This window comes from Artibeus jamaicensis, unplaced genomic scaffold (assembly GCF_021234435.1).
Source record: "Artibeus jamaicensis isolate MK-2021 breed Jamaican fruit bat unplaced genomic scaffold, CSHL_Jam_final scaffold_612, whole genome shotgun sequence".
Lineage (NCBI taxonomy): Eukaryota > Metazoa > Chordata > Mammalia > Chiroptera > Phyllostomidae > Artibeus > Artibeus jamaicensis.
In genome coordinates this window covers 9,179,860-9,189,494 of record NW_026522049.1, presented here as the reverse complement: position 1 = coordinate 9,189,494, position 9,635 = coordinate 9,179,860, and the positions used below count along the sequence as shown (strand labels likewise).

Genomic DNA, 9,635 nt, shown 5'->3' with positions numbered 1-9,635 from the left:
ATTCCCCCTTCTTTCTGCTGCTTTTGGTTGCTTTCTATTGTAAACCTGGTCTTTTGGGCATGTTTGTCTGTTTTTCCTTTTCTCCCTCCTTCTTCCCTCCCCCTCTCTCTCCCTCCCTTCCCTCTCTTTCTTTCTTTCATTTTTTTTTTGCCTAGCCTCAATTTAAATTCCTCCAATAAGAGGAACCTAAAAACCAAAACCAGAACATGAAAAAGACTCACTACCCTTTCTTGCAGAACATGCAAAGCAAATAGAAATCTTTCCATTTTTAAGACTATAACTCTGCCATGAGTGGTGCCTGAAATTTTTGCCTTTATTTACTCTTTTAAGGTATAGCTGGGGCAGGATTTTGGCCCCCCTTTTTTAGGGTGCTACTGAAGGCAGGCCTCAGTTCAGATGGGAAGATGCTCTTTTGGCAAATAAGAAGCATTATCTTGGCAAGAAAAAAAAAAACAAAAAAAAGACTTATCTTACACTGGAGGGCCTTCCAGTACAAACCTGGTTGTTTTGGAAGCCACAAGAGAGATGAAAATATTGGATGATTTTATTCCCATTAGCATAAAGGTGAAAGGAATGATGATTTTAGTTATGAATTTAAGTTATCGTCAGACTGCTGTTAGGTGGCCTGCCCCTCCCCCACCCCCGGGTTTTCAGGGTCGAGCCACGTGACTGGGCTGTTTCCGCTGTCGTGAGCATCACCGAGTGTGTCCTGTTACCCAGCAGAAGCTGGTGATCAGGAGCAGCTGAGCAGAGAAGTTGATGGAAGTTTAGAAGGCTAATCCAAAAACAATAACGAATGTGGTTATTCCTAAGGATTTCTAATACAAACATTTGAGACAATCCCTGGCGTTTCATTGTCTGCACAGAATACATGACCCATCGAATCTCGAGTGGATGATTTTACCGCTCTCAGCCCCTCAAGGAAAGCAAACATAGGCTTCTGGGATTTAACTGTTGGAATTTACTTCTGTCTAATATAATGCGACAGGCTGGAATAACTACCATCTTATATTGTAGTGAAATACTTTCCTAATGTTTTATTTTCTAATGTATCATTATGCCTCTTTTGGTTTATGAATCAGATTACATTTTGAAGATGTGAAATTCACAGATGTTGCTTTTCACGCCGAGACCCTCTGCCTGTAATTCTGAGACTTGCCACTAGGTGGGGGTGGTGCCAATGAGGGTCGTTGAGGTCTCCCGCAAGCACTAAGGGGAGTCCCCTAGGTTGATTGTGACCTCCGCCTACGAATATGGGTTCCCGCAAAACAAAGTGTGTGTGTGGAAGCAGCAACATCAATATTCCACTAACCACGAGTGACCAGTGTTTGTATCTGAAATGAAAGAGAAATACGATTTGAGGAGCAGGAAAAGAAAGAAAGCTGCCTTGGTACGGAAAGTGCTCAAACAAGCCCCTTCGGCTGACTCAGTTACTGGCCATCTAGCCCCACCAGGGTGGCGGCGCGGTGCCCCTGGGGCGAACACGGAGAAGCAGCCCAGGCACGAATGTTTTACCCTGTTAATAAAAAACTCTGTCTAGGTAGCCAGTGAAAAGTTGAAGAGGGAACAATGAATCATATTCTAAGTCATAAAAAGATCCTCCCCCAAAGTTAAAAAAAAAAAAAAAACAACTTACCTGGGTAAAAAAAAATTCAAAGCAATCTATTTAGAAAACTTACTATTTTAATGATTTATATGGTCAAGAGCAGATTTATAAATAGAATTATTTGAAAAGCAAAACTGGAATGCTACTCAAAAAAGTTATTGGATGCTTCCAAAACTGCAGGGAAAAGCAAATTAATAGCATTATTAAATAAGACAAAAATGAAACGAGTTCATTATTCAAATATTATTTTTATAGGGAACACAATTCCAGCCATGCCTCTAGAATTCCCCTAAGATAGTAAAATAGATAGTACAAATAAACAAAATTAGAACTGAGAAATGGTCTAGTAACAGATGTGGGGATAGAAATGATAAGGCCCTTCTCTATAAACCTGTGCTAAACAAATTCCAGCACTCAGCACAATTAATCATTTTTTTTCCAGAAAACACAAAACACTGCTATTAATTCCAGACGCATATATAACCTGGGTGTACCAATAGCCTCAACAAGTAGAGAGAAAACCTTATACATTAAGAAAAGAACTAGAAGACAAAGCATTAGGACCGAACAGTATAAAAGAATATAGCACAGAGCTTTTCCCAGGGATGCAAAGAAATACCACGAATCTCAGTTACAAGTAGTTTAAAAGCCTGTGACTACACATTTCAATCCACTAATATACATATTCTCATCAGCAACACGTCCCACTTCTACTCACGTGAAAACCAGAAACAAGATTTGCATAATAATGCTGTTCTCTCCAGCACACAGGAGGCATCAAAAACACAACAATCAAAAGATACAACAACTCAGAAAGGAGAAACCCAGTTTTTTTGAAGACCATAATTTTAACCTTTGACACCTGAAATAATTATTTAGAAAAAAAATGAGTGAGGGCGTTCATGAAGGCAGCTACATAGCAAAGGAACAGGTCCAAAACCCCATAGTCTTCCTGCACAGAAGCAGTAAACACTTAGAAGTATAAGCGAATCATCTAATTCAGAACAGAGAATTAATGGAGGGCCCTGAGTAAGTGAGGAGGCATTTGCAAAAGAGATCTGAGCAGTACAGGTTCATGCTGATTTATTTGTGGTTCTAACAAAGCCATCAGAATCCCAGTGGTACCCTTTTGGCACTTCTTTATGTGATTAGAAAGTTCATTGGATGCATGAAGAGCTGGAATAACCCAATGCACCTAGGAAAGAATAATTAGGGAGGGCTTGCTCTAGTAAGTATTAAAGCATTTTTCCCCAATGGGCAGTCATTGAGAAAGGCCCGTGGGCATGAGAATCGACAGGTCGATCAGCGGGATAGAGAAGGGTACTTGCAGACAGACTCGAACGCAGGTGCGTCTGTGGAGCAGGGGTTGGGAGCGGCATGAGAAAAGGGGGAGGAAAACTATCTTTCACACGATGGAGTTGGGACCGTTGGTGCCGGCAGCCCCACAGGAGGCGGTGGTGGCCCTGAAGTGGTGTCGCCAGACTTTGGGACCCCCGATGACCTGCTAAATATCTTCCAGCAGGATTGTCCACCCCCGTGACGTGGGAATGACGAGACACAACTCAAGGGGTTGTTTTCCGTGATGAGCTATACCATTCTGTATGACGACAACTGCACTGTCCCTGGTTCGTGACCGGTGCTCAGTGGTATTGTATGAATGGAATACTCACTGTGTTCTAGGGGTTTGAGGCCGTTAGCTGAAGGTGGTGAGGATGTAGGGAGGGGTTAGAAGCAGTCTAAGCCTTGAAGAATTCACACTAAGTGGGTGACTTCTGAATAAAAACGTTGTGGGTCGTGATGTTGCTCATGCTACCTACGAGGATGACGGAGAGACAGTAGGGACCCCCGTGTTTCCCGGGGCCACGCCCTTCTAGGGGCGGAGCCGAGGTTTCCTTTCTCATCCTCCCCTTGCAGGTGTGAGGTCCGGTGGTCTCCATCTCCACTTTGAATGACGGGCTGAATGAAGGAACAGGCTCCACCCGGCAGCGGCCAGCTTTTACCCCAGTATCGGGGCTCTCTCTCCCCCCACTCACCCATTTCTCACTGGAACCAGTGTGAAGAAGCTGTTTTCATATTGTCCTTTAAAGAGGCTCTTTCCGAATAAAAAGCACTACAGAGGAAACTTCACAATGGGGACACATGTCAAGATGCCCTGAAATGACAAAGAGCTCCAATTCAACACCTGGCAGAGAGAGGCCAGAGAGGGGGTTAAAAGAGCTGATGGGGGGAGCGTTCACAGGGCACCTGGGACGGTTCTGAGAAGCCACTGGGGCGCCCTGAGCGACTCCGGGGTGGGTGGGGGAGGGGCATTTGCCTGGGAGCCTGGGATGGCCCTTCTCGCACTGTGGTGAGAAACTCTCTCTGCCTGCTCCAGGCTTCGATGGCGCGGAAGAAGCCTGATTGCTGTTGCTCTCCTTCAGAGGTGGTGCCAAGACCACCATCGAACGGGCAGTCCTCGCTCAGAAGCATCCGCAAGCCCCGTGACCCGGGGGCGCTGCCCCAGGCCTTGGGACTCACTGCCTCTGAGCAGCGCTGGCCTTTCTGAGGTTTGCGGAAGGAGAGATGGCCACTCGGGGACTTTGGCTTCACTCCGTGCGCTGCAGATGCGGAGTTCTCCATCTCCCAACTGGCAGGGGTCATCTAATCTATTATCTGCCCGCCATCGTCCCCGTGCTAGGCCCAGATATATATTATTAGTGGAACTTTTCTAATTTTGGAATGCCCTGTGTTTTGACCACCAGTAACGTTTTTTTAATCGTCACCTGAGGACATTTTTTCCATTGCTTTCAGAGACAGAGGAAGGGGGAGAGAGAAACATCGACGTGAGAGAGAGTCATCCATCACTTGCCCTCTCGTATGTGCACTGACCAGGAACTGAACCCGCAGCCTTCCCGTCTAGGGACGCCGCTCCAACCAACTGAGCCACGCGGGCCGGGACGACCGTCTGGCACTTGAAACAGAAATCAGTGAGTGATACCAGCCCGAGCCCCAAGCACCCTTTGCAAGCTGACAAGGTGGCTTGGTATGCATGATCTCCCTTGAGTTTCAACAACCTTTGGAGGGCGGGTGGAGAGGGAATATTGCGCTTATTCTCCTGCTTGTTTAAGAAATGGCTCAGAGAAGTCATTTGATTTGCCCAGCCGGAGTGCCCTGCCCCCTGGGAATGGAGCTGGGGGCGCATCTAACAGGGACTCCCCTTCACACAGACCGAACCAACATGGCGGATATGAATGTGAACAGCACATTCTCCAGTGACCAACGCCAGCACCGTTCAGTAACCATCTGTGTCCCAGCGGCTCCCTGTGAGTTTCCCAGATATTTACCGGCACGTCCAGAAACCCCCCCACAGCAAACGTGGGAGTCCACCAGCACGTTGCTCTTGCTGTTAATGTTTCCCCAGGGGGATGTTACAAAACCAAGCTGGGCTGAAGCATCGGGGGTGGACCTGACCCCTGCTCCTCCTCACAGCCCCCGGGCAGGTTAACATTCGCCCCTGGCCGGCGACACAGGGCTCCTCAGTCCCCACACAGCCTTCCAGCTCCGCTGGCTTTTGCTCTCTGAACTCTGCTCTCTTATTTACAATAGGGCATCTCTAAAACAAAACCAACATTTGTGAAAGGTCAGCCTTCAGGAAGAGCAGAGAGCATCAGTGAAAGTGACAGGAGAAAAGATAAGCAGACTGGAAGATAGGCGTCTCAGATGTTCGCCCCCGCTGGCCGTTCTGAGAAAGTGGCCTGGGGGACGGACAGCTAAGACGAGACACTGGGAGACCAAGTCCCTACCCCCAGGCCCGAAGGGGATTTAGGAGGCTGGCTTCCTGACCTGGCTGTCCGTTCATGCTTCTGCTTGCTTGTGTATGCTGCTGTCTGGCTTTCATATTTAAAAAATATTTTATTCATTTACATTCAGAGAGAAGGGAAGGGAGGGCAAAAGAGAAGGAGAGAAACATCCATGTGTGGTTGCCTCTTGCACGCCTCCTACTGGGGACCTGGCCCTCATCCCAGGCACGTGCCCTGACTGGGACTCAAACAAGTGACCCCTTGGTTCACAGGCCAGTGCTCAATCCACTGAGCCACACCAGCCAGGGCTGGCTTTCCTACTTAGAGAGGGTCATGGCTGCAACACATTGAACAGCTTGTGCATTATAGCAATAATCCAAGGTAGTGACCTGGGGGCAGGGGAGGGCAGGGGAGAGCAGGGGAGGGTGGGAGGGGAGGGCAGAAAGGGGGTCGCCACTTCTTCTAGCTCCTGGTCTGCTGCCCAGTTGCTTTCCAGGGGCGACACTTCCTGCACGGTCCCCCGGGAACAGTGCACCTGGGAAGAATCGGCGCCCCGACTGCCGAGCTGCAAAAGCACCCTTGTTCCATGGCCCTATCTGGGTCTTTGCCCATCTCTTCCTAATAGTTCCGAGGAGAAGAGCATTCATTCCTAGTGGCCATAGCGCCGTCACCCCTGCCTCAGGTTGGGGCGTATACAGAATGCCATCCAAGGGGCCCTGAGCTACAGCACCACTCAGTTCACCCGTGACAGTCACGGAGAATCCAGGAAGCGGCAGTGTGTTAGGTGGTCGTGCACAGGAAATGTGCACCAGTGTCCAGAGACCCCTGAGGAGGATGGGTGTCGTCACCAAGCCCATCCCGAGCTCCGGTGGTGGTTATCACTTCCCTGGGTCTCGTTTGGTGGGTCTTACGGCCTTTCTCTCGCTTTACCATAAGGTCCTGGACTTCGCCTGTGAAATCAATATCATCAGATATTAATGTTTCTATATAGGTCAGTGCCAAAGATCTGTGGTATGGCACTGCTAAAATTTATTAATCTATAATAGCAGAAAGGATAGTTCCTGGAAGTTTTCGCTCTTGCAAGAATCGCTGAAGGCCCTCCCCTCGTTAGAAAACACGGCTTATTATAATAGCAATCTGCATATCCTGAAGGCTAAGTCATTTCCCTCGAATTGAAGCAACTCTTAACAATTAAATCCTGATAAAAAGTTGTCTCTACTACTGGTAGCAATCTGTCTCTCGCACCAAACTTATAAAGTAAATTCTGCTTCGTAACTGTGTTTTAGGGTTTGTGAAAGGTCTTACTAGTATTATCTATTGTTTCTCTTTTAAAAAATGTTTTAGTATTTATTTAATATTTCCTTTCCATGTTATTTTTAACTTACACATATCCATAAATAAAATAGAGGTATAATATATATCATACACACACACCTGTTTCTTACCCTGTTTCATACACACAAATACACAAACACACAGCCTTTCATGTTGACTTTTCTCTGCCAAGGAAGATTTTCTTCTGTACTAACTGAAGCTTGTGGGGGGCAGCTCTTACCACTGATTTCTGTCTGTGCTTTTATTGCCATCAAGCTAGAATCTTGTCACACATGTACATTATAGTGTCATGAAGTAAGTAAATAGTCAGGAACAATGTGTTTGGAGTCAAGCTCCCAAATCCCACTCCTGCCATTGACCGGCTCCGTGACATCAAAGAAATCAGCTCACTTTCCTGAGCCTCCATGTGCTCATCATTGACCCTGGGGTGATGGGTCCTCCCCTGCAGATTTCCATGTCTGCGTTCCATGCAAGACGATGCCCAGAGGGTCGTTTTGTGAATGACTGCTATGGTCATCAATGATAACCATAAATGATAAGCTGCATTCTTTTTCTCTTTATACTATATTACCCATCATCATTTTTTTTTAGATTTTATTTATTTATCTTTAGAGGAGAAGGTAAGGAGAAAGGGAGAGAAATATCAATGTATGCTTGCCTCTCGTGCGTCCCCTGCTGGGAACTGGCCTGCAACCCAGGCATGTGCCCTGACTGGGAATCGAATCGAAATCCTTTGGTTCGCAGGCTTACGCTCAATCCACTGAGCTACACCAGCCAGGGCTACCCATCATCATTTTTGCTTTCAGGAAAATAGGATATCATAGTGACAAGCACACGGCTTTACGCTTTGAAAACCTGGATTTTTTTTTTTTTTAATTTAAGGAAAGGTTCTTATTTTCTGCAGTGGAGTGGAGGTGATAATACTGCCGCACCCAAAGTTCTTGCCTTTACCCTGCATTTTTGCTGTTGGGGGCAGGAAACTGTTGTTCAAGAAGTACCACAGGTAAAAGTTCGCCATGAGTTGTGAAACGCCCTCCAGACATGGCTTCTTATTGTCATAGCATCTCCTCATCACTGGCACATAAAGATGCGATGGATTTGTTCTGGCTCCCATCCAGTAACTTATACATTTTTGTATACGCATTGAGACAGGGCACTGAAGCGCCTCACACCGTGACGCAAGGTCATTTCCTGGTAACGGTCCCTTTGAGCGACGTGACCATAAAATTTCAGTGTGAGTCACATTTGTAGTAGTTCCCCCCAATTAACAATTTCTGCCAAATGGATGAGTTTGAAAAAAAAAGTCAAGTTCATCAGCAGGTGCCACTGGTAACATCTTTAACAGGTATTATTTTGGGGTTTTTTTAGTAGCCTTATCAAGAGACTCAACCTCTCTCCAGCTAATAATCTAAAGCAAACTCATTAGCTTCCAAGCCTTCAGTTCTTCCACTTAAGGAAGTGGAGGTTCATTTGGAGATGTTTCCCTAAGGTCTCTTGCAGCTAAAAAACTAGAGGCACTTGGTGAAGACAGAGGTGAGCACACTTATGTTCACAGAGTATAGATGTACACTTTTAACCTAGTCATACAGGTAGTCAATGGCTAGAAAGAAGCCTCTTATTTTGAGAAGGGGCTTGGAAAAAAAACCCCAAAACATGTGATGGACATTTGGCCAAAAAATTAACGTTAGATTGTGCCAATTTTCTAGGGAAAAAACCCCATAATTCTTTGGCCAGCACAACCATATCCAGATTTGATTGTTAAAATGCAAAAGATTGGGCTTTGAAATCATGGTTCTCTTAATTAGGGTCATCGCTACCAATGAGAGCCGACTTGGGTGTTCGTCTAATAAGAAAATGCCAGTTACGGTATATTAGCCGCCCCGACTTGCCAGGCATTGAAATTCCTGACAGGGTCTGCTGGGAACCTTCAGTGAACAGGAGCAATCGCCAACCTGAGGTCTGCAGCCATTTGTTGGCATGATCACAGGATAATTTCCCTGAAACATTCATGATGAAATGCAAAGGTGGGTAATTTAAAAATCCATTTCAAAGAGCTGGGGCATAATGGAAGCGAAGGTTTCTCTCTATGGTGGACGTTACGGCAGGGCCTTTTGAAACGGATCCCGTGCCAGTGATGTTTTGAGTTAGAGCCCTTTGCCCCCGGAAGCACTTTGCACAACTTTAAACAGTTTTCCTCAGTCCAGGATGAGTAACACGAAAGAAAACAACAGCAGCAGCAGAAGATGTTGGTACTCTTGGGTTTTTGTTTGACTAGAGAAAAAGCATAGAATTTCCTCACAACACAGGTCTGCCAGTGGCTCATTATCACCTGAAGGAAAAAAATCGAATGGTGAAAAATTCAACAAGGAAGAACACTACTACCTTTCTCTTTTGTTTTTTAAAAATATTTTATTTATTTATTTTTTAGAGATGAGAAGGGAGAGAGAAAGAGAAGGAAACATCAGTGTGTGGTTGCCTCTTGTGCACCCCCCACTGGGGACCTGGCCCACAACCCAGGCATGTGCCCCGACTGGGAATCAAACCAGTGACCCTTTGAGTGACAGGCAGGCACTCAATCCACTGGGCCACACCAGCCAGGGCTCTCTTGGCTTTTTGTTTGTAACATTCAACCTCATATTCTGTAGACAACACAAGTAGCAAATGCACAGGTGAAGACCCAGTCATTTTGTAGACATGTGGGCGTGATAACTGTGTAGAGGAGAAATGAATTTGACTCTGCCTTTAATTTCTCAGTCAAAAACTTCTCTACCAGATATGTCCCATGACAAATAGTGAGCCCTATCATCAAAAAGACCTGCTGAGATAAATGTGTAAATATCAGAACTGTGATTCCATATCCATGGGTTGTTCTTGCCATTTCTCTCTGGCCTTCTGTCTTTAATTTCTCCTCTTGT

General features: G+C 46.0%; 1 long non-coding RNA gene across 1 annotated transcript; it reads right to left on the bottom strand.

Annotated features, from left to right (window-relative positions):
- Positions 1 to 1,280: 1,280 nt before the first annotated feature.
- On the bottom strand, positions 1,281 to 4,569 carry LOC119049758 (uncharacterized). Its single transcript, XR_008390386.1, has 3 exons — positions 4,475 to 4,569; positions 3,640 to 3,758; positions 1,281 to 1,334 (listed from the first exon to the last, which is right to left on the bottom strand). It is a non-coding gene; the product is annotated as an uncharacterized LOC119049758 (long non-coding RNA).
- Positions 4,570 to 9,635: the final 5,066 nt, after the last annotated feature.